We start from the raw sequence: 23,359 nt of genomic DNA, 5'->3' as shown, positions 1-23,359 counted from the left end.
TGTGGGGGTCATCTAATGATTCTCTTACAGGGCACACTTCGATGATATATTCAAGTCAGTCCTCCCCAGGTTGTTAGTTCTTAAAGTGTTTTATTTCAATGATTAGAAAACCCCATTTTATTTATTTTGCTCCACTGATCATATAGTTCATTCATTGGTCCTATTAGAGTAGAACTGAATAGTGTTTGTGTATTCATGAATCATTGCCGCATCATAGAATGTGCAGAGACCTTGCTAAACCCAAGGGCGTCGCGCTGTTCACCGAGAGCGCAGGGTCTGGCGCGTTGCACTCAGCACCCACCACTTCCTGTAGGTCCAGCGGTCCCCCCCAGCCTTTCCGACAACAACAAAAAAAGTGTGTGTTTGGTGACAAGTCTAAGAACTCCTTGCCTAGCCCTACATCCCAAAGTGTTTCTTATTTTCTTCCTAAAAGTTGTATAGTTGTACCTGTAAGTCTGTGATACATTTCAAGTTAATTTTCCATGAAATCTAAGGTCTAGGTAAGGGTTTACATTTAAATTTTGCCTGTGGATGTTCAGCACCAAGCTTGTCCTTCCTCCATGGAATTGCTTTTGCAGCTTTGTTAAAAATCAGCCAGGCGTCCTTGTGTGGCCCTGGCTCTCGGTTCTCTAACTGTGCCCTTGTCCTGTGTCTCCGTGCCCACCAGCACCACCCAGGTCTGTTTATGGTCACTCTTTAAGTCTTGAAATCAGGCCTGGCTGGTGTAGCTCAGTGGATTGAGCACAGGCTGCACACCAAAGGGTCGCTGGTTCGATTCCCAGTCAGGACACATGCCTGGGTTGCAGGCCAGGTCCCTAATGGGGGATGTGGGAGAGGCAACCACACTGTGATGTTTCTCTCCCTAAAATAAAATAAAATAAAATAAAATGTGTCATCTTTAAAAAAAGTCTTGAAATCAGTTTCTTCTTCTTTTCCTCACTTTCCCCTCTTTTTCCAAATTGTTTCTGATTTTCCAGTTCCTTTGCCTAACCACATAAAGTTTAGAGTACCAGAGTTAAACAGCCTTCCAAAACAGGATTGGAAAGTGTCCCCTCCTATATTCTAGAAGAGACCATTTAGAATAATTCTTCTTCCAACATTTGGTAGAATTCTCCAGCGAAACCGTCAGGGTCTGATGTGAACATCAACAAAAGTCATCCTGGTCGTAGTTTCTTAATTTGGAGTTTTAAAAATTTCACCTAAGTTTTCAAGTTCATGGTGCCCAGCTGTTGGTAGTATTGCCTTACTCTCCTTTTGATGTCTTCAGGGTCTGTAATAACACCCCCCGTTTCATTCCTGAGGTTGGTGATTTGTGTCCTTTCCCCCTTGGTTAGCCTGGCCGAGTGTTGCCAGTTTCACCCATGCTTTCAAAGAACTCGGTTGTTTCTCTCTCTCCCGTTTCACTGATGTCTGCTCTCATCTTAATCATTTCCCCTCCTTTCACTTGCTTTGCGTTGAGTTTGCTATTTTTTTCTAGGTTCTTGAGGTGGGAAACTAGATTATGATCTGCCACTTTTTCTCTTCCCTAATGTAAGCATGTAATGCTTCAAATTGTCCTTTCAGCATTGCTGCAAGCTTCTGATGGCGCGAATATTACCTATTTCATTACTGCCTTACGGGAGCCTTGGGTTCCCTCCAGGGGATTTCACTGTGTCTAGTGGGAGGAATGGGACAAAGTACATCTACACACAACCCTGAAGTGGAAATCGAAGTGTATCCATTTTTCTGCCGGCCACTTTTCTTAACTCTTTTACACTCAAAGGAAGAAGAGTCCGACAAGGGAGGGTGGTTAAGAAACAGAGAACGCTGCCTTGCTGCACCCGACAGCTTCCGATACAGCTCTGAGCTCGTTTTACAGGCAGGAACACATGCACCAGCTCCCAGAGATGCCCCAGGTCTGTGGGATGTGCACTAAGAGTTTCATCTGGGATACATTCCACTTAGATGCCTCCAATGGAACCGTCGAGTAGCAATCTGCCGGTAAATCAAGTGTAAGAAAGAAACATGGGCGAGACAGACGCGGGCATCAGAGGCCTCTTGGGGGCATTAAAGCCACAGGAACGGACGGCTGTATCTAGTGGGGTCAACAGAGAAGATGAAGTGAGCCCAGGGCTGAGCCCGGGGTCTCCTGATACAGACTGGACTAGGTAAAGGATGGCCGTGTGCGAAAAAGCTGCATTTGATTTGTTTTTTTTTTCCCCAGTGAAATCAAAAGCAAGGCCATCTACCAGGAACAAGGACAGAAGACTGAAGCAATCACCAACCAGCAGTGACCGCGGAACGCTGTGGATGGCTCATCAACATGGGAGAAAAACATACACAGAGACAACCAGGTCCTGTGGGGAAGTAGGAACGGAATGGCCACTCTCTCTTGTGGGGAGAGCGCCCGTTCCCCCTCTGGAGAGGCTTTTTATTGGTTTCCTTTGCATAAGAATTCAGGTGAAGTTCATTACTCATTGCTCAAGGATCAAACAATAGATAACAAGGAACTCTGAGGGCCTATTTTGAGTCAGGGTCAAAGAGCTGTAAAACTTTAAGGAACACATTTACTTCTTCCTTGGACCCTTCTCATTCAACTGAGAGCATTCTAAACAAAGCAGGTTTCACAGGATCTTACATATTCTTTCTTAGGCTTGATCACCTGGCAAACTTGCCCTTTTCAGCACAGAGCTGCACCACCCTGTCATTGTTTCAGGCTTAGGTGGAGCAAGGGAACTAAGGCAACCAAGAGATAAGGAGATTTTCTCCCAGAAGATGAGGACTCAGGCTATGTCAAAGCCCAGGGGTGAGGGTCAATCACCCCTTTTTGCTGTAGCCCCCAAAATCCTTTCTTGGGGGCCTCCCACATGATCGTGCCTGTCTTAGGTCATTCCCCTTTAGGGAATCTTACTCGTCATTGACTAACTGACCAAGCATTGGGGTTCAGTTATGAAGATGAAGCAGTAGAAGCAGCGCTCCTGCCAGGGAGATAAGCTTTTCTCTCCTTGCTGGCTTAAGGTCCAAGGTCACTCCTTCAGTCTTAGCCTTGGTGGGGGTTACTGTAGCTTCTGATACCAGGCAGGGCGGTCCCCAACAGAAGACCACCGATGAAATGGTTGTCTGGGAGGCTGGGAGCCTGAATTGACCAGGCACCTTGAATAGAATCTTCTAGAAATGTGGGGAGCCTGCTTGAGGCTTACCGTCTGAAGCTGAATGCCTGGTGGGAGGTTGCATGGTTGCGTGCTGCTGTGTGGGTGCAGGTGTGGAGTGGGCGAAGGTGGGTTGAGGAGAGCTGATGTTCAGAGGAGGAACGGCGAGAGAAAGATTGTGGGAGTTTCGAGTCTTCCCCACATCAGTGTCTTTTCTGCCTCCCCAGGCCTGGGTCCTGTTTCCAATGCTGGTTGAGTTTTCACCGGTGCTGTCCCTGCCGATTTGCTCCCTGTGCATCTCCCTGTCCTCCTCCCCATCGGCCCCTCTGGGCCTCAGCCTTCTTCCTCCTCTTCCCCTCCTTCCTTCTCTTTGGGTTTCTCCTGCCCACGCACCAGCTCAGCCAGAAGTTCTGGAACCAGTACTTCAAATGGCACAGTAATAACGACTTTCTGTATTTGACCAAGGCTCTCCTCGGCATGACAAGCTTGAGCTGCTTTTTCTTTAAATTATTTTTTTTTATTGTTGTTCTATTACAGTTGTCTCAATTTTCTCCCATTGCTCTCCCCTGCCCCGCCCACCCCTGCTCCCTCAGTCAGTCCCCACCCTGTGGTCAGTGTCGGTGGGTCCTTTACTGAGCTGCTTTTCTTGGAACGCAGCCTCGCTGCAGCCAGAGGAAGTTCTGTTCCGCCCATCGCGTGTACTCTGAGCCTCACACTGTTCGTTAGGTCAGGTCCACCGTGAGACGTGAAATTCTCCTCTCTGCTGCTCCTTCCACTGCCTTCTGGAGGGAGCTTTTGTCCAGCAGAGGAGAGTCTGGCCCAGGTGAAAAGGACTGCGTTGGACATTAGGACGCACCCCACCCCCACCCCGTCTCCCTCCAGGTTAATTCCCTCAGCTTCTGGGGGTGCTGCTGGCAGGTGGGCCCCTGCTGTTAGTCCTCTCAGGCATTGTTTGGGCTGAACAGAGATGCCTAGCCATAGGTCAGGCCCCTTTTTTGGGCAGCCTGTATGCTGTGACCCTTGAATATCAGGTTATAAATGCCCAGCTTCCTCAACCCAAATGGAGATATCTCACAAGGGTCAGAGCTCCCTGCAGGGTGAGCTGAGGCCTTCCTTGAGACCATGTCACAGCTTCTCCCTCATCCCGGTTCTTGCCTCTATCCCCTCCCTTCCACAGGTGCTGACCCCAAGAGTACCCTTTAGTGAACTCCCTGCACCATGGCCTTTGTCTCGGAGTCGGCCTCCTGGGATACCCAGCCTGGGGCAGTCAGTGCTGGAAGTGGCTGGAGAAAGCAGGTGCTGAGATGGGGTTTTATTGCCTTCAGCAATTTGTTTTCTAGGCATAGCACTAAACTCACACCAGCCCCCGCCAATAATCCCTTCATGGGATTCCTTGTTTTCTACAAAATCGTAATTGCATGTCATCCTCTGGGTTCCAGGCCCAAATCCTTCATCAAGTGTGAGTTGAACCCACATTTTCCCCTCTACAACCCCAATCCCCAGACCACAGTCCGGCTCCTTGGGCGAGCGTGAGGACAGGGGGGTTTGCACCTGCTTCTGTCACGCTGACTCTTGTGTGCTGGGTTGAGAGGCAGAGGTCAGAATCTGGGGCTGCCAGGCAACTGGAAATTGTAGGGTGGGAATGCCAGGAAGGAGGGAGGAAAGGCTAGGCCCCAAAATCTGTGCAAAAAGCCTCCTCCCAGCCTTGCCCTACCCCTCAGCTGTGGGTTACTTCTTCAGACTGAAGGAAGACCACATATTATGTGATTCTGTTCATGTGAAATTCTAAAAGAGAGACATCGATAGAGATTCAAAATATATTAGCAGCTGCTTAGGGTTGGGATGAGGATGTTTTCTTGGTCTTTAGTGGGACCTTGACGCTGATACCTTTTAAACTCCCCCACAATTTTATAAACTGCTAAGACTGAGAAATAGTGATGTAGAGTGTGTAAGAATCACAACTGTTATTCATTGATTTTTTAACTGTTACTTACAGAAGACAGCATGGCTGAGGAAGGATGATGCATGGAGAAAGGATGACGGCTGATCTAACTCCTTGCAGCCTTGGTGCTCCCTGGAGTGAGAAGCAAGAAGGCTCTCAGATGTTAGCTCAGGCGGCCGTGGAATGTCTCTGCCTGGAGTTCAGCCCCAAAGTGGCTCTGAGCTCACCCGCTCCACCCCACCACCTGCCCCTTGGTACAGCTGCCCCGATCTTTCCTGGGCTGCATTCAAAGCTTGCTATGGGGCTGCTTTAATTGAAGGATTATTTGGCTTCTAGCCCTTCTCAAGGTTTGGACAGCATGTGTGTGTGTGTGTGTGTTTCCTTGCTTTCTTGCAAGACTTCCTGTTTCTGCAGAGACTCAGTCCCTACCACATTAGCTGTAAAAGTCAGGGGGCACTCATGCAAATCTGTCAGCAACTACAAAACACCGCTGCTTTACACTCTTCTTTTTTTCTCTGGGAATCCCTCCACCGAGCGCTATCTGAGTCATGTGTCCTCCAGGGTCAGCTGACATTTGACATTTCTGATGGGCTCAGCCGCCATATCTGTTGGGTGTGGCCATCTCTTCAAGCGTCAAGCAGTGGAGCTACAGGGGGTCCCACTTCCAATTTATTGGACAAGCTTTGAACACCCCATCCCCACAATAATAACAATCCATCCCATTTTTAAGGGGCATTAAGTTTTCCCAAGCACTTTCAGCTGCACTAACTCATTAAGTCACAAGATCCTCAGAGGGGCTTCATGCCCATGTTACAGGGGAGGATCCCAACCCCTTGTCCACGTGTGTTCTGCAGGCAGCAGCGTTGGCATTGCCCAGGAGCTGGTTAGACATGCAGAACTGTGGGCCCAGACCTGCTGGACCACGGTCTGCAGGGTAGGAGTGTCCCCAGGTGATCTGTGCACACAGTCAAGTGCAGAAGTGCTGGAAGCTCTAGAAGGGTCAGTGACTTCCCCAGAGCTTCAAGGAAACATGGTGACTCAGCTGGGATGAGCGCCCAGGCTCTGAGACCTCCAGAGAAGTGCTTTCTTGCAATAACGCCTTACTTTCAGACGGAAGGCACACCCTTCCTTCATGCGCCACTTCCACATTTTCATCTGAGAGGTCCAAGCAGAATTGGGAACCTCTGCTTTGCTCCTGAAGCCCTTGACCAGCCGGTCACAGCCCTTGACCACTGTCACAATAGTGATGCATTTGGCCTTCAGACAAGGTGGAGAAAATGGAATCACCAAGCATCTTCTTAGGGCACCATGGGGTCTTCTGGAAGAGCTATGTCACTTGAGGCAAGCGTTCCTGAGCGATGTGGAAGCAGAGAGAATGAACTGCTGTGCAAACGGAGGAATTTGTGTTGATCCTGAGAAGGAGGAAGACCAAGGTGAGGAGGGAAATTAGGAGAAGGGGGGAGGAGGAGAGAGTTCCAGAACCTCATGGGAGGCAGTGCAGTGAATCTTGGTGGGAGTGGATTGCTTTTTGTTTTGTTTTTAACTCCAAAGCCTGTAGGTGTCACCGGTTTCCTGGGGTGTAACCTTGACAAAGACTGACCAGAAAAAAGGTGGCATTGGTGTCCTCTCATTGTGAGCTGTTGGGTGTTAATGCATCCTGTATTTCCTGAGACCTACCTCATGCCAGCCCTGGCCTTAGACACAGTGGGTGGAGACCAAACAAAAGAGCAACAACTGTAATAACATAATCAATAAAATATATTTTTTAAAAAAGTGATGAGAGTCTAGGGGGGTGACAGCCCAAAGGACACAAGGATGGACGTGGACGAGATCTGCCGTGAGGAACCAGGGTTTCTGACAGCCCAGAGGGGAAAGGATTTACTTCTGACGGCCCTGACAGCTTTGGGTCACTTTAGGTAGCTCACTCCATGTCTTGTGAGGATTGACAGAGGTGAGACAGGGTGGATGTCCAGGTGGATATTATAACCTGGACGGCTACCAGTTCTTCCCCCTTAAGAGTGTGCAGATCTTGGAAAAGTTATCTAGAAAACCTGCCAGGTGGTTCTGAGGACTGAATTTACTGTAAGTGAAATGCCAGTATGGCTGGTTCAGGATGTCTTTTAGACACTGCGGCCTTTGGGGACCCTGGGAATATCTAAAAAGAAGACAGGCTGGTAGAGAGAATAATATTGATGTTACTGTGTCTTTCGGCCACCAAGGAAACCAGGGCAGAGGTGTCCCCAGCCCCTCTCCAGAAGGGGTATTCTGAACCAAGCTTAAATAATACAGATAAAAAGAGCACACGAGTTCACAAACTCATTTTGTGTGCAGGGAAGAACAGGAATGAATATTATCAGAAGAGAGGACTTCCAGCTAAGATGGAGGTATAGACAGACAAACTTTGCCTCCTCGCACAACTCACCTCAAAACAAACCAACTAGGACTGCCAGAAAATTGAATGGTATGCAAGTCCAGCAGCCAAGGATTTAAAGAGGAAATATTCATCCAGACCTGTAGGGGGACACGGGGAGCCGGGGTGGAGAGGACACCGTGTGGCGGCAGCTGGCAGCATGGGCAGCCCCACATTCATGAATGGTGGATGAAAACTGGGAGAGACACCTGGGGATGGAGCAATCTCAGCCCCAGGCCAGACCACACAGCCCAGGATTCCAGCACCAGGAAAATAAAGCCTCATAACTTCTGGCTGTAAAAACCAGTGGGGTTGGGACAGCAGAAGAAACTGCTGGTCTCAGAGGAGTCTGTTTAAAGGACCTGCACGGTCCTAGAACATAGGCAAACCCGCCCACTCCGGGATTTAGCACCAGAGCAGCAGCCAGAAAGGTGTCAGTCACATGTGGGAAGTGGGGGGAAGTGACTAGAAATGGGGCAAGAGCTGAGCAAGTGGCATTATTCCCCTCTCTGACCCCTCCCTCACATGCAGCGCCACAAAGCTGGGAAACGGGCAAATACTTAAGGCTCTGTCCCTTACAGCATAACAGGCGCAGCAAGACAGGGAATCAAAGCAGCTCTACCTACTACACAGAAACAAACATAGGGAGGCTGCCAAATTGAGGAGACAAAGAAATATAGCCCAAATGAAAAAAAAATAAACAAAAACAAAAAACAGGACAAAACTGCCGAAAAACAACAAAGTGAAATGGAGATAGCCACCCTATCAGTGCAGAGTTCAAACCACTGGTGTTAAGGATGCTCAGAGAACTCATTGAGTACAGCAAATGCATAAGGGAAGAAATGAAAGCTACACTAAGTGAAATAAAAATACACAGGGAACCAACAGTGAAGGGAAGGAAGCCAGGGTTCAAATCAACGATTTGGAACAAAAAGAAGAAATAAACAGTCAACCAGTACAGAATGAAGAAACAAGAATTCAAAAAAATGAGAGAATAAGAAGATTCTGGGACATCTCCAAGCATGCCAATATCCAAATCACAGGGATGCCAGAAGGCAAAGAGGAAGAGCAAGAAATTCAAAACTTACTTGAAAAAATAATGAAAGAAAACTTCCCTAATTTGGCAAAGGAAATCGACATATAAGTCTAAGAAGAACAGGGAGTCCCAAAAAAGTTGGACCCAAAGAGAGATACACCAAGACACATCATAATTAAAATGCCAAAGGTTAAAGATAAAGAGAATCTTTTTTCAAAGATTTTATTTTTAGACAGAGGGGAAGGGAGAGAAACATCAATGTGCAGTTGCCTCTCAGATATCCCCAACTGGGAACCTGGCCTGCAACCCAGGCATGTGCCCTGGGTTGGGAATTGAACTTGGTTCACAGGCCAGCACTCAATTCACTGAGCCACACCAGCCAGGGCTAAAGAGAGAATCTTAAAATCTGCAAGAGAAAGGCAGAGAGTTACCTACAAAGGAGTTGCCAAAAGACTATTAGCTGATTTCTCTAAAGAAACTTTGCAGGCAAGAAGGGACTGGCAAGAAGTATTCAAAGTAATGAAAAGCAGGGACCTACACCCAAGATTGCTCTATCCAGCAAAGCTATCATTTAGAATTGAAGGGCAGATACAGTGCTCCCCAGACAAGGTAAAGCTAAAGGAGTTCATCATCACCAAGCCATTATTACATGATATGTTAAAGGGACTTATCTAAGAAAAAGAAGATTAAACTATGAACAGTAAAATGACAACAAACTCAGAACTATTAACAATTGCATCTAAACAAAAAACAAACTAAGCAAACAACTAGAACAGAAACAGAATCACAGAAATGGAGATTGCATGGAGGGGTATCAGTGGGGAGCAGGAAGGGGGAGAATTTGGGAAAAGGTACAAGGAGTAAGAAGCATAATTGGTAGGTACAAAATAGACAGGGTGGGTGTCAAGAATAGTATAGGAAATGGAGAAGCCAAATAACATGCATGATCAGTGGACATGAACTAAGTGGGGGGATTGCTGGAGGGAAGGGGGTTACTGTGCAGAGGTGGGCAAGGGGGGAAAAATTGGGACAACTGTCATAGGTTAATCAATAAACTATAGTTAAAAATATCAAGAGCAAAAGAGGAGTGTCTTAACACTGTACCTGCATCTTAACTTAGGTGAATTTTTCCTGGGGGCAGGGGTGGAAGCCCTCCTACCTTCCCCTGAAGAGTTTTTTTTCAGCTTCTTAGAAATGATGCCATGCTGTCTTTGCAACACATTTTTAGAAACTACAGAGTGCCTATCGCACTCAGAGTGCCAATACATCCAAAGCAAAAAAGGTTTCATTGAGCAAATGAGTTGCTGATTTACTTGTAGATCAATTCACACTTGGAAACTCTCCCAATGATCAGCTGAGCAAAACAGCACGTGCGTGGCAAAGAGGGGTGCCCTGATGCGTGCTGCCTTTGCCGTACACCCTGGTCTCCAGTTTCCTCCTCCAGAACGTGGGATCCATAGATCAGTCAATCCCCATAGGCGCAGAGACGCAAAGGCCACCACCCTAACCCACAACAACCACTTGAGCACAAGTTTCACCGGAGGTGGACATGCCCCCCACCTGAACGTCAGTACCCAATCCTAGAGCAGACTCAACCTCAGGCCACTTCAACCCCAGCTGAAAAGAGGAGCCAGGCCACTCATCATTTCCCTGGGGGCAAAATATGTAAGCAATGCCTGGCCCACGAAGGGTACTTACAAAATAGAGATTTTCTTTACTATGTGAAAGGAATCAGAATGTGCCAATTTCAAGCTCTGGCTGGTGTAGCTCAGTGGATTGAGCGAGGGCTGCGAACCAAAGTATTGCAGGTTCGATTCCCAGCCAGGGTACATGCCTGGGTGGCAGGCCACGGCCCCCAGCAACTGTACATTGATATCTCTCTCTCTCTCTCTCTCTCTCTCTCTCTCTCTCTCTCTCTCTCTCCCTCTCTCTCCCTCTCTCTCTCTCCTCCCTTCCCTCTCTAAAAATAAATAAATAAATCTTAAAAAAAAAAGAATGTGCCAACCTCAAATTAGTCACTTTGGCATAAGGATTATTTTGAGCTAAAGACAACTGAGAATCATCTGATGCAGGAAGAATTCTCTACCCTTCTCTCATCTGCCTAAAAACACGGCATAAATTCCCCTTTGAGGAAGGTGCCCTGCATGCACCAGGGACAGAAAAGTGACTCGTATCATCCAAGACGGGGAGTCAATGCCAAGATGAGTTTGCGTAAACAGACCTTGCTAAAATAGCCCTTATCTTCCATTAGTTCTATTATATATTTTCTTCTCACTTCCCCCTAATTTATCATCCCTTGAAGCCCAAACCTCCTCTTTTAAAAAAAATGGTGTATGAGTCCTCAAGTTGAACCACAGTTTCGAGTTTCACTCCTTTTCTGTGAACTCCCTGCATATCAACATCAGTGCACATTCTGTCCCTTTCCTCCAGTTAATCTCTGATTAGTTTCCTTCACAGACTCCCGGTTACTGGATCCTTAGCTTTTTCTTCCCCACCATGTACTTCATCACACTCTGCTCGGCCTGCCCTTGGGCACCCCTTTTTGCCACGCACGTGCTGTTTTGCTGTGCAAATCATTGAGCGAGTTTCCAAGAGCGGGTTGATCTACAAGTAAATCAGCAACTCATTTGCTCAATGAAAGAAACCTTTTTTGCTTTGGATGTGTTGGTGATAGGCACTCTGTAGTTTCTAAAAACGTGTTGCAAAGACAGCATGTCATCATTTTTTAAAAATTGAAAAATAATGAGGAATGATCTAATGCATGACTTTTAATTGTGGCTTATTTCACTCTGGAAGGTGATCACTTGCACCCGTAGGTTGGCACAGAGAAGCACATCATCCATGCCACATTCATCAGTATCTTTTGATCTTAAAGATTTTGGGGGTTTCTACATAGTTTTCATGATGACTTTTTTTTCCCTTTCATTATGCATCATTCTCAGAGACCCATTACCTCCTGGGCCTCCTGTGATGACAGTGCCATTGATTGTTAAACTCTTTAAAAGGGGAACCATATTCTCCCTTCTAAAGACTAGAGACCTGCTGGAAATAGGCTAGTCCTCAGGAAGTGTTTGTAGCCTTGGGAGGAAAAAAAAAAGCATGTTAGAAGACAAGTTCTGGGAATAAGTGACCAGCAAAGGACTGAGAGATCTAATCAGTTCTTCTTGCACAAGGTGCAGCCTAAGTTTCCTGAGAAGGCAACTAAAAATACAAGCCCTATGCTGTTAACCACACATATTTCTCCAAGTTTAAACCTCCAAAGTAATATTGTGGTCATATATACAGGCAACGTTTCTGTCTACTCTTACACAGGAAATAAACATTTAGAAATATATAAGAAAACGTCCATTTATTGCACCTTTACTCATTTTTTGGTACTCTGTGTGAGGAATTAAATTATATAGGGGAAAACAAGAAAATGTGTTCCCCTATAAAATTACTACTATATGCCCGATATTACTAGCACATATGCTTTTATTAAACTTAAAACTTCTTTCTATCACTCTTTTTATGAAGCAAATACTTTTGTACCCTAAAAACAACTGGTGGGCTTATGGAAACTGTAGAAATCTCCCCCAGAATTTCTCATGGTCTTATTCTCAACTCTTCATAATGTTAGTATATGAGCATTTAAAATGTACAGTGTAATACAAAAAGAACCCAGGCTGTGCTTCAGAAGGCTGTTCTGGCTCTGGCTCCACCACAAACTTACTGCATGCTTCTGGGTGAGTTACATTATTATCTCTCTGGACTTAAATGTTCCCATTTGTAAAGAGAGAGTTTAGTTAGATGACCTGATGTCATTTTCTGCCAAACGATCTGTAACAAGTAGCTATGATAGTAATAATTTATACATTTATATTTAGAGTTGATTTCAACACAGCGGTTTTTGTTTTTTCATTTTGGGGGAAAGGTGGTAGAATGTGGTGTTATGTATTATTTGGAGGTTTGACACCTTGTTCCAACATAACCGCCTCAGATAAAGTCACTATAAGGTCTTAAAAGTAAAAAAAGAATAGGGAGCTAGCTCCCATCTTGCAGAGGGATCTGCTGGCTGCTCCCAGCCAGGACCTGTGGTGCCCTTTTCCTTGGGAAGCTCCCATAAAACTGCCAGCTGATTTCTCAACAGAAACATTTCAAGCCAAAGTGAAGAAAAGCAAGGACCTACAACCGAGAATGCTTTACATAGCAAGGCTGTCATTCAAAATTGAAGGTGAAATTAAAAGCTTCTCAGACAAGAAAAAGCTAAAGGAGTTCATTACCACCAAACCATACTTATAAAAAAAAGGAACCCAGTTATAAAGAATAAAATAGCAATAAATACATACAATCAATAACCACTCTAAATCTAAATGGCTTAAATGCTCCAATTAAAAGACATTGGGTAGCTGAATAAATAAGAAAACAAGACCCATATATATGTCATCTACAACAGCCCCGCATTGGAATGAAAGATACTCACAGACTGAAAGTAAAGGCTTGGAAAAAGATACTTCATGAAAATGGAAACAACAGAAGCTGGGGTAGCAATACTTATATTAGACAAAATAGACTTTACAGCATAGGCCATAAAAAGAGACAGAGAAGAAGATTATATAATGATAAAGGAATCAGTCAACAAGAGGACATAATCCTTATAAACATTTATGTGCTCAACACAGGAGCACCTACATATAGAAGGCAAATCTTGATAAACATAAAGGAGAAGATTGACAGTAATACAGTCATAGTAGGAGATTTTAACAACCCATGGAAATCGATGGATTAATCTTTCAGACAAAAACAATCAACAAGGAAGCAGTGGTTTTAAATGAGACACACGAATTCCAGTCAATATGGTGGTGTAGACAGACATGACTAACCTCTTTGCACAACCACATCAAAGTTACAACTAAAATACAGAATAACCATCTCTCAGAACTATCAGAAATCAAGTTGAATGGAAGCCTGACAACTATGGAATTAAAGAAACTACATCCATCCAGACTGGCAGGAGGGGCACAGATGCAGAATAGGCTGGTCCCTCACCCATGTGTGGTGGACAAAAATCTGTGAGGGATATCTCAGGAGCGAGGAGTCCCAGCCCACACCAGGCCCCCAGCCCAGGGTCTCAGTGCCAGAAAGATATGTCCCCACAACTTCTAACTGCAAAAACCACTGGGGATTGAGTTGGTGGAAGGAATTTCTGCAGCCCCAAGCAGGTCCTCTTAAAGAACCCATGTATGGACTCATCTACTCAGACTCACTCCCTCTGAGCTCCAGCACCAGAGTAGTAGCTTGAAAGGCACCCATGGCACACAGGGAGAAACTGAAGTGTCTGGCATCAGGGTGGGCAGAGGCCTTTTTCCCTTTTCTAAACAATCCTCCCACAGAGCTGAGAAGCTGGTGCCATATCTGAGACTCCATCAACCTGGCTCACACTTTCTGACCCACCTTGGAGATCCCCAGAGAGTCCGTCCTACCCAATGTATGGGTCCACCCAATCTGCTTTTCCATGTGAATGGCTGGTCTTGGCTCGTGCTTCACAACTTTCTAAAATCCTCTCAAATGAGCAGCAGCTGGCTTCAGTGAGCCTCAGGCCCGGCATTAGCAGCAGCCAGCCTAGATTCATAGCTTGGCTTCTCCTGGGAATCTCCAAGCCCAGCACAAGTAGCAGCCATCTCAGATTGCTTTATAACTCAGGCAGGGTAGCCCTGGGCAAAAAAACAGGTTGGGGCTGATCTTGGCCTGAGCCACCAGTGAAATGCCAGGGCCAGCACATCCAGTGGACAACTACAGACCATGCCGGAGCACCACCACCCTGCCCCTATACAGCTGATCTTCCATGGAGGGTGGAGGGTGGTGGTAAGTGCTCATTGCTGACTGGCCTGGGTAAATCCCTCCCATTAATCTGCCAAGAGCAACCAAGGCTCAACTACAAGAGAAGAATGTACTCGGCCTGCGCAAAGGGCACATCTCAAGAACCCAGCATGGGTGATAGGGGATGATGTGCTGCTGGACCCTACAGGACACCCACTATATTAAGCCACACTACCAATACATGGAGTCAAATCAGCTCCACCTAATACATAGAAACAAACACAGGGAGGCTGCCAAAACAAGGAGACAAAGAAACATGGCCCAAATGAAAAAAACAGGTCAAAACTCCAGAAGAAGAGCTAAATGAAATGGAGATAAGCAATCTCTCAGATGCAGATTTCAAAACACTGGTTATTAGGATGCTCAAGGAACTTAGTGAGGACCTCAACAGTGTAAAAAAGATCCAGTCAGAGATGAAGGATATACTAATTGAAATAAAGAACAGTTTACAGGGAAACAACAGTAGAGTAGATGAAGCTAAAAATCAAATCAATGATTTGGAACCAAGCAAAAACAAAACAAAACAAAACAAAACAAAACAACCAATCATAAAAACAAGAAGAAAAGAGAATTCAAAAAAATGAGGATAGTGTAAGCAGCCTGTGGGACAACTTTAAGCAATTCAACATTCACTTCATAGGGGTGCCAGAAAGAGAAGAGAAAGAGCAAGACATTGGAAATCTATTTGAAAAAAAAAATGAAAGAAAGCTTCCCTAATTTGGTGAAGGAAATAGATACACAAGTCCAGGAAGCACAGCGAGTCCCAAGCAAGATGGATCCAAAGAGGCCCACCCCAAGACACATCATACTTAAAATACCAGTGGTTAAAGATAAAAAGATGGGAGGGTGGGTGTGGGTGAATCAGGTATCGTAGTTTCCACCACTGATAGTTGAGTCTGCAGTACTTATCGGCACGGAGTATCAATGACTTTGAACTGTGAACTTTACCTATCATACAAAACTCGCATAAAAGATCTAGGGTTTTCCCCAAACTGTGTCAGAGCACGAATGTCGTTGGTAAGGGGAGTTACACAGGTATGAACTCAGGCATCAGCAGATAGATACTTCTAGGACATTGGGTTTAGGGGTCATGAAGCAAGACTTAGAGGAATACATATCTGTTCTAAATTGCATCTAAAGAAAAGTGGAACAGTGAAGTGAGTATCCTCTGTACATGGGAATTCTTATCTTTCTCCCTTGTGTTTCCATGAGGAATTTCCAAATCCCTCTAGGCTTTTTTCACTTAGCAGTATACACTTCAGGTATCTTTTTGTGGCTTGATAGCTGTTTTCTATTCACTGAATAATATTCCATTGTGTACACTATACAATGTATTTACCCATTCATGTATTAAGGGACATCTTGGCTATTTTCAATTTTTGGCAATTGTGAATAAATCTGCTATAAATATCTATACTCAGGTTTTTGTGTGGTTATGTTTTCAGTTCATTTGGGTTAATAGTCAGGAATGTGATCACTGGAATATAAGATAAGCTTATTTTATTTTTAAAATTGTATATATTTATTTTTACAGAGCAGGGAAGGGAAGGAGGGACAGAATCATCAGTGTGAGAGAGAAACACCAATAGGCCGCCCTTGGAGGCACCCAGCCAGGGACCGAACCTGCAACCCAGGCATGTGCCCTGACCAGGAATTGAACCAGTGACCTTTCGCTGTATGGGATGATGCCCAACCACCTGAACCAAACTGGTCAGGGCTGGTAAGCCTATTTTAGCTTTATAAAAAAATTCCAAACTGTTTTTCAAAGTGGCTGTACCATTTTGCATTCCCACCAGCAATAAAGGAGAGTTCCTCTTGCTCGACATTCACTCTAGCATTTGGTGTTGTTGCTATTTTGGATTTTAGCTATTCTAATCAGTGTGTAGTGGTATCTCATTTTTTAAATTAAAATATAATTGGCACACATATCCTTTTAGTTTCAGCTATACATCATTGTGATCTGATATTTATATACATAAGGAAATGATTCCACAATAAGTCTGTCACCATACAAAGTTATTACAATATTATCAGGTATATTTGCTATGCTGTGCATTCTGTCCCTATGACTTATTTATTTTATACCTGGAAGTTCTTACCTCTTAAAACCCTTCACCTATTTTGCCATTCCCTAACCCCTCCTCCTGAAATAGGGGACCTGGGGAAGCAGTTGCAATCAATAAAAGCTACAGAAACTGTCAAGAAGTAAGTAAGACCACCTCCCATTGGATTTATGGCTTAAACCTGGCAGAGACCAGCTTGCTCCAACATGACTAACTTCGCCCAGCAGTAACACCTACCCAGCCTCCACCATACACTCATTGTAACACAGTTGCATGCTGACACAGCCTGCACTGCCATGTTCAGAAATGGAAAGCCCAGGACTTCTGGCCAAAATGGAGGCGTAGGTGGATACACTCTGCCTCTCCACACAACCGAAAGAAGGACAACAATGCTCAAAACAAAACAAAAAAAAACCCAGAACTGCCAGAAAATCGAACTGTGTGCAAGTCTGACAACCAAGAAGTTAAAGAAGAAACATTCATTCAGACTGGTAGGAGGGGCAGAGATGGGCAGCTGGGGTGGAGAGAACATGTGGCAAGGTGGTGGCCGGAGGGTGGGGTGGGAGGGGGGGCGAGGCAGCACCTGGCAGAGCGAGCAGTCCTACATTTATGTGTGGATCAACTGTTCCTGGGAGGAACAACTGGGGAGTGAGACAGACCGTGCAACCCAGGGTTCCAGTGCAGGGAAATAAAGCCTCAAAGCCTCTGACTGAAAAAACCTGTGGGGATTGTGACAGTGGGAGAAAATTTTAGCTTCACAAGAGAGTTCGTTGAAAAGAATGTACTCTCTGGAATGTACACAAACCCACCCACCCAAGAATCAGCACCAGAAGGGCCCAATTTGCTTGTGGGTAGTGGGGGAAGTGACTCAAGGCCAGCTGAGAGCAGAGCAAGGGTCATTGTTCTCCCCCTGACCCCTCCCCCACAGACATTGCTATAACACAGACAAGCAGGTTGCCCTGCCCTGGCGAATACCTAAGGCTCTACCCCTTTCAATGTAACAGGTGTTTCAAGACAAAGAAATATGGCCCAAAAGAAAGAACAGATCAAAACTCCAGAAAAAGAACTAAGTGATGAGCAGATAGGCAACCTATCAGATGCACAGTTCAAAGCACTGGTAATCAGGATGCTCACAGAATTGGTTGAGTATGGTCATAAAATAGAGGAAGAAGTGAAGGCTATGCAGAGTGAAATAAAGGAAAATGTACAGGGAACCAACAGTGATGGGAAGGAAACTGGGACTCAAACCAATGGAGTGGACCAGGAGGAAGGAAGAAAAATTCAACCACACAGGAAGGAAGAAACAAGAATTCAAAAAAATGAGGAAAGGATTAGGAACTTCCAGGACAACTTTAAACATTCCAACATCCGAATCATAGGGGTGCTAAGAGGAGAAGAGTAAGAGTAAGAAATTGAAAACTTATTTGAACAAATAATGAAGGAGACCTTCCCCAATCTGGCAAAGGAAATAGACTTCCAGGAAGTCCAGGAAGCTCAGAGAGTCCCAAAAAAGTTGGACCCAAGGAAGCACACACCAAGGTACATCATAATTACATTACACAAGATTAAAGATAAGGAGAGAATCTCAAAAGCAGCAAGAGAAAAGGATACAGTTACCTACAAAGGAGTTCTCATAAGACTGTCAGCTGATTTCTCAAAAGAGACCTTACAGGCAAGAAGGGGCTGGAAAGAAGTATTCAAAGTCATGAAGAGCAAGGACCTACATCCAAGATTACTCTACCCAGCCAAGCTATCACTTAGAATGGGAGGGCAGATAAAGTGCTTCCCACATAAGGTCAGGTTATAGGAGTTCATCATCACCAAGCCCTTATTATATAAAATGTTAAAGGGATTTATCTAAGAAAAAAAAGAAGATCAAAAGTATTAAGAGTAAAATGGCAACAAACAACAACTATCAACAACTGAACTTAAAAAGCAAAAACAAAAACAAACAAAGCAAACAACTCGAAGAGGAACAGAATCGCAGAATGGAGATCACATGGAGCAGGGGCGTCAAACTCATTTTCACTGGGGGCCCCATCAGCCTCACGGTTGCCTTCGAAGGGCTGAATATAATTCCAGGATTGCATAAATGTAACTGCTCCTTAACAGTTAAGTGAGAGCTCAGCACTGCCGCCAGGTAGAAACAAGGTGCCGGGCCGGATAAAACAAGGTGGAGGGCCGGATTCAGCCTGCGGCCTTGTGTTCACCACCTGTGACGTGGAGGGTTATCAACAGGGAGGGGGAGGAGGAGAAGGGGCAAAAGGTACAGGGAATAAGAAGCATAAATGGTAGGTACAACGTAGACAGAGGGAGGTTAAGAATAATATAGGAAATGGAGAAGCCAAAGAACTTATATGTACGACCCATGGGCATGAACTAAGGGTGTGGGGGGGAATGCTTGTGGGAGGGAGGGTGCAGGGCTGAGGGGAATAAAGGGGAGAAAAAAAATAGGAGAACTGTAATAGCATAATCACTAAAATATACTTAAAAAAAAGAAATGGAAAGATCATATAAAGACATAAAGCTGATGGAGCTCCTCTGAGAAATTTCCATTGCTTCCTGGGATAAATATCCCTCCTCCTTATTGAATACCCTATCCTCCGATTGAATAAACCTCAATAGAGAAAGCAAAGGGTGGGGCCTGTCTTTCTGTGGAGGAGTCCACACTCTGCTTCATTAAGAAACAGTCTTTCACTTCAGAGTCTGTGCTGGCTCACATTTTAGTTCTTTCCTGTGAGGACGAAGCCAAGAACCCACAGTGGGTGGCAGACCCTCGACCGGAAAGCCTGCATCAGGGCCCATGGTTACCACTGGTTTCTTTCCTGTTACCTGCGAGTCTGTGTTTTGTTTTGTTTTGTTTGTTCATTTTGCTGTTTGTGTTTTAGATTCGACACATAAGCGAAACCGCACAGTATTTGTCTTTCTTCTGTTTGATTTCCCTTAGCTTAATATTTTCTAGGTCCATCCAGGTTCGCACAAATGGCCAGCTTTTATTTCATTTTATTTTTGTGGCTAAGTATTCCATTGTATATACACAGCTCATCTTTATCTATTTATCTATTGATGGATATCTAGGTTATTTCCTTATCTTGGCTATTGTAAATAGTACAGCAATGAACGCAAGGGTGCACATATCTGTTTGAATGAATGCTTTCACTTTCTTTGATAAATACCCATAAGTGGAATTGCCAAATTGTATAATAGTTCTATTTTTTTTTGAAGAATCTCCATACTGTTTTCCATAGTGGATGCACCAATTTACATTCCCACGGACAATGCAGGAGGGTTCCCCTTCTTCACACCCTTAGCAACCCTTGCGATTTTTTGCCTTCTTGACCATAGCCATTCTGACAGGAGTGCGGTGGTATCTCACTGTGGTTCCGAGTTGCATTTTCCCGGTGGTCAGTGATGCTGAGCATCTTTTCCTGTGCGTGTTGGCCATCTGTGTGTCTTCTTTGCAAAAATGCCCATTCAAGCCCACTGTCCATTTTTAAATCAGGTTGTTTGTTTATTTCTTTATATGTTAACTTGTGAGAATGATTTATAAATTTTGGACATTAACCCCTCATCAGAGGTATGATTTGCAAATATCTTCTCCTGTTTGGGAGTGTGCTTTTCTGTTTTATTGGTGGTTTCCTATGCAAAAACTTTTTAGTTTGATGTAGTCTCATTTGCTTATTTTTGCTTTTGTTATCCTAGCCTGAGGAAACTGGTCTGGGAAAGTATTACTAAGACTGATATTTACTGCTTAAGTTTTCTTCTAGAAGTTTTATGGTTTCAAGTTACTTTTGTTTTATATTACAATTTTAACTACAATTTAATTAAATAAACAGTTAATTGACACAATGTGTCGAGCATATTTTTATATGCTAATTTGCCTTCAATGTGTGTTGTTTTGTGAGATCATTATTTAAGATTTTATTTATTTTTTAGAGATAGGGGAAGGGAGGGAGAAAAAGAGGGAGAGAAACATCCATGTGTGAGAGAGATACATCGATTGGCTCCCATCACACACCGCCTACCGGTGACCTGGCCTACAACCCAGGCATGTGCCCTGCCTGGGAATTCAACTGGTAACCTTTTGATCGAAGGCCAGCCCACAAGCCATTGAACCACTCAGCCAGGACTGAGATTTTTTTTTAATTTTTTAAAAATACATTTTATTGATTATGCTATTATAGTTGTCCCATTTCCCCCTTCATTCCCCTCCACCCTGCACACCCTCTCCTACCCACATTCCCCCTTTTAGTTCATGTCCATGTGTCATAAGTTCTTTAGCTTCTACATTTCCCATACTATTCTTGCCCTCCCCCTGTCTATTTTCTACCTACCTTCTATGCTACTTATTCTCTGTACCTTTCCCCCCTCTCCTCCTCCTACTCCCCTGTTGCTAACCCTCCATGTGATCTTCATTTCTGTCGTTCTGTTCCTGTTCTAGTTGTTTGATTAGTTTGTTTTTCTTTTTGTTTTAGGCATGGTTGTTAATAATTGTGAGTTTGCTGTCATTTTACTATACATGTTTATCTTCTTTTTCTTAGATAAGTCCCTTTAACATTTCATAAAACAAGGACTTGATGATGATGAACTCCTTTAACTTGGCCTTATCTGAGAAGCACTTTATCTGCCCTTCCATTCTAAATGACAGCTTTGCTGGATAGAGCAATCTTGGATGAAAGTGCTTGCCTTTCATGACTTGGAATACTTCTTTCCAGCCTCTTCTTGACTGTAAGGTCTCTTTTGAGAAATCAGCTGACAGTCTGATGGGAACTCCTTTGTAGGTTACTGTCTCCTTATCTCTTGCTGCTTCTAGGATTCTCTCCATTTCTATCTTGGCTAATGTAATTATGATGTGCCTTGGTGTGTTCCTCCTTGGGTCCAACTTCTTTGGGACTCTCTGAGCTTCCTGGACTTCCTAAAAGTCTATTTCCATTGCCATAAAGGGGAAGTTCTGCTTTATTATTTGTTCAAATAACTTTTCCACTTGTTGCTCTTCCTCTTCCCCTTCTGGTATCTCTATAATTCAGATGTTGGAATGTTTAAACATGTCCTGGCGGTTCCTAAGCCTCTCCTCATTTTTTTTTTTGAGTTCTTGTTTCTTCATTCTTTTCTGTTTGGTTGTTTTTTCCTTCCTTCTGGTCCACTCCATTGATTTGAGTCCCAGTTTCCTTCCCATCATTATTGGTTCCCTGTATATTTTCCTTCATTTCACTTAGCATAGCCTTCATTTTTCCATCTAAGTTGTGACCAAATTCAACCAATTCTGTAAGCAACCTGATCACCAGTGCTTTGAACTATGCATCTGATAGGTTGGCTATCTCTTGGTTGCTTAGTTGTATTTGCTCTGAGCTTTGATCTGTTCTTCCATTTGGGCCTCTTTTTTTTGTTCTTCAATCGGTGCTTTGAGGCTTTATTTTCCAGCACTGGGACCCTGGGTTGTGTGGTCTGTCTCGCTCCCCAGTTTTGCTAGGTTTATCTGTGTACAAATGTGGGACTGCCTGGTCAGCTATCCACCCTGCTCGCAGTGCCTTGCTTCACAATCACTGCCTCGCTGGGTCTCGAGCCCAGAGTCCGCCTATTGCCATCTTGCGTGCCTGGGGTGCCTTGCGCACCTGGTGTAGGCTTCCACTGTTTGTGCTGCAACCTCTCTCTGCCTGGCTGTCCGACTACTACACCCAGCTTACCGGTCTGGATGTACGTATATATTTTAACTCCTTGGTTGTTGGACTTCCACATGGTTTGATTTTCAGTTCTGGTTTTTATTTTGTTTCTAAATTGTTGTCCTTATTCTGGTTGTATGAGGAGGCACAGAGTGTCTACCTATGCCTCCATCTTCAACGGAAGTCTTTTTTTTAACTTTAAGGGTAAAAGATGCTTTAGTAGATTTTTAACCATAGGCGGGTTTCTCCAGGGGAGGTGTTACTATATAAGCACTTGGCAGTGCAAACTCAGAGAAGAAATTAGCAACAAAGGTTCAAACTAAGGTAAATGTTAGTAATCATTCTTGGGGAAGAAGGATATAAGTGGGCAGGGACACGTTTATGTCTTTGGGAAACAGGCAAAAGAAAGGCCAATGTTTCAAAGGTCTGAAATAAGAGGAAAATTTTTTTATCTTTGCCTGTCCCAGATGACAGAAAACCTGAAGGCATTAGTGGCTTCCTATGGCTCTGGCTGAGGGAACTGTGTTTTAAAACGTATTTGGGGTAAGTACTGAAATGAAATGAATATCTTTAAAAATGGCTAACTGGCTTAGATTTCAAATTCGAGAAAGGTGGCATGGTGAATACAGGTGTCTGAATGTTCAGCAATCAAATGCCTTGAAAAAATAATAGATCTAGATAGACATTGCCTACAGTGTGTACCTCAATTTGAGAAAAATTATCATTTTTTAAAAATTATCATTTTTTATTTATTTATTTTTAGACAGAGGGGAAGGGAAGGAGCAAGAGAGGGAGAGAGACATCACTGTGTGGTTGCCTCTCACACGCCCTGTACTGGAGGCCTGGCCTCCAGCCCAGGCATGTGCCCTGACTGGGAATCCAACCAGCGACCCTTTGGTTCGCAGGCTCACGCTCAATCTACTGAGCTACACCAGCCAGGGCAAAATGATCATTTTTAATATTTTATTGAATTTATTGGGGTTACATTGGTCAATGAATCACATAGGTTTCAGTACATCATCTGCATGTTGCATTGTGTGCTTACCGTCCAAAATCTAGTCTTTCATCATTATTTACCCCCACTTACCCTCTTCTTCTTGCCCCCTCCCTTCCCTCTGGTAATCACCATACTGTTGTCTGTGTCCATGAGCTTTTTTTGCTTAATCTCTTCACCTGTTTCACCCAATCCACTACCAGTCTCCCCCTGACCGATGTCAGTCAGTTCTTTGTGTCTATGAGTCTGTTTCTCTTTCATTTCTAT

Source organism: Phyllostomus hastatus, unplaced genomic scaffold (assembly GCF_019186645.2).
Source record: "Phyllostomus hastatus isolate PE091 unplaced genomic scaffold, TTU_PhHast_1.1 phas_scaffold_129, whole genome shotgun sequence".
NCBI classification, from domain to species: domain Eukaryota; kingdom Metazoa; phylum Chordata; class Mammalia; order Chiroptera; family Phyllostomidae; genus Phyllostomus; species Phyllostomus hastatus.
Note: the sequence above shows the minus strand (reverse complement) of the source record.